Source organism: Tinamus guttatus, unplaced genomic scaffold (assembly GCF_059628265.1).
Source record: "Tinamus guttatus ecotype Peru unplaced genomic scaffold, ASM5962826v1 Tinamus_guttatus_pri_ptg000652l, whole genome shotgun sequence".
Taxonomy (NCBI): Eukaryota; Metazoa; Chordata; class Aves; order Tinamiformes; family Tinamidae; genus Tinamus; species Tinamus guttatus.
Window position 1 is genome coordinate 1,261,205 of NW_028289186.1, and position 2,331 is coordinate 1,263,535.

Consider the following 2,331-nt stretch of genomic DNA (forward strand, 5'->3'; position numbering starts at 1 on the left):
AAGAAGCTTTTATTTAGATGGTGTTCTTTGTCCATGATATTAGAACTACTTTGCTGTCTGGGACAGTATTATCTTCTCTGACAAAGACTGACTGCAGCTTTACAGCTGAGAGGAGCTTATTAAAAGACATTATTAGTCTAAAATTACTGAAAACAAAACAGTCCATGGGGACTGTAGCTGCCTTCTTTTCCTTTCTGCTCATTACTGGTGCTAAGTAACTCTCTTTTTCCACTTCCCAAACTGCTTGAAGCATTAATATGTAAATGAAATCTCTCAGACCTCTCACATCACAGTAACTTATTGTGCAATAATATGGAAATCTTCTTCCTTGCAGTTCTCAGGAGAAACTTTTTTTTATGGATTTGAAAATATTTCAGGATTTTTTCATGGTTTCTGCACTGCAGGCATTTGCAAAGTTGCTATTACAATGGTCCTTAACTGAATCTCTCTTTAATGTTGTGTTCCTTCTGCTCTTGGTGAGATCTCATGTGATTTAGATGGGCAAAAATAAGACTGAGATCAACTGCCATTATTACTGCAAGATTCTGTGGACCGAGACAGATTTGCCTCCTCAAAATTTATGAAAAGTCAGAAAACATAAATCCAAAATGTCATAACTGTAAATGTAATTTGAAAAGGAAGCTGCTGATAAGCTTTTCCTGTTCCTGTTTTGTGTATAGGGCAAGTAGGATGATAGTTGGTGACACAGTCAATTTGGGCAAGTGCAGTGAACTTGCATCTTCTCTCTGCTTTGTGAAGGCCTGTGCGGTCACTGAAGACCAGAACAACATACAAAACCTATTGCAGAGCTCGGAGTAAAGATCTGTCTTGAGTGTCCGTTGCGTGCTTTGATGACAGAAGCGAGTAGTACAGGGACAAGATGATACCTTGTTTCATAGCAACAGATCTGTAAATCTTGATAAGCTTGATGGCAGCCAACTAAGATGGGGACAGAAGCTGAAGTGGACTCAGTGTTTTAAGAAAATAAATGTAGAATTCTCCAAGAGTAGAGAAAGCCTCATGCTATGTCTTACTAAAAAAGCTGTTCTAAGTAAATGCAGGGTGCTAAGTTCATGCCATGTACAATTGATATATGCTGTTGTACAGTCAGCCGGCTAAATTAGAGCAGCAGAGCTAGGCGAGTAAATGATGTTCTGCCCATGCTATTGCAAAGATGCAAATGATGGCTTAATTTTAGGCTCCTGCTACCGTAAGATGCTTTTGGATCTTTCCCTCAGACTCATGTACTGTGCTAATTAACATTAATCCAACTGGAGGATCCTAGAGTGATGCTTCTGCATATTTTTTCAGCTTATGCTGGTGCTCCTATGTTCTTCTCTTAAATAATTAATAATCATTACTGCCTGCTGTGCTGTGTGTATGCGCTAGTGATCTCAGATCCCAGCATATTTGCACCCTTCCTGTTCCTGTCAGCCGCTTGGTTTTGCTCTTTGGATGGGCTTTCATGTTAAGACCTTCATTAACTGGCAGCGGGGTATGAATTTCAGTGGCGCTGCACTTTGATGTCATTAAGTAACAAGCTGTTAAAGGAAGTGCCTCCTATTTCATTGCCATGCCTATTTTTATGCAATTAAGTTAAATGCCAAGCAGAAAAGGGATACATTTTACTAAATAACACTTAGGACACAAAGCCATTTTTATCTTCAGGATTTTCCCACTTGCCTTGCTGATCCCCCCAATGTGTGTTATAGGTAAGCAGCATTACAGCTGAACCTGGTGGGAAGCCGAAGTGCAGATTAGTGTCAGAGTAGAGGTGAAAACTTTATGGTTTCTATTTCTTAATTTCTTGGTTGGCCTTCACGCTGCATCACAGCATCAATGTGTCCAGGGGGAAGATTCCTTCCTCAAGAGCCGAGGGGGGAATTTCACTCTGGCACTGCCACTTTTGTGAGTGCGTGGAGGGCTAAGGGGATATTCCTCGAGGCTGGAGACTCGGAAGGGAGCATTTGCTGTGTTCACTGAAGACTGGAATCTCTGTGCTGAGTCTTTCAATGTCTTTGATTTGATGTGGCGGTTTTGACAGCCGGCTGTGGTGTCATTTGAACGTGAAGGTGGTTGGTCCGACCTGGCCCTACCGGAGAGCGGGAGCTCGGCGGTGCCAGGGGCCGCCGCGCGGGCCGCGCCGTGAGGCCGGGGCGGGAGGCGCCGGGGCCCCCGCAGCGCCCGGCCCGCCCCTTCCGCGCCGCCCGCCCGGGTGGTGCCTGCGGCGCCGCCGGGCCCTGGGCGCCGGGACGCGGCGGGTCCCTCCCCCGGAGCCGCCCAGGCGCCTCCTCCCTCGCTCGCTCCCCGCCCGCCTGCCTGGGCCGCCGC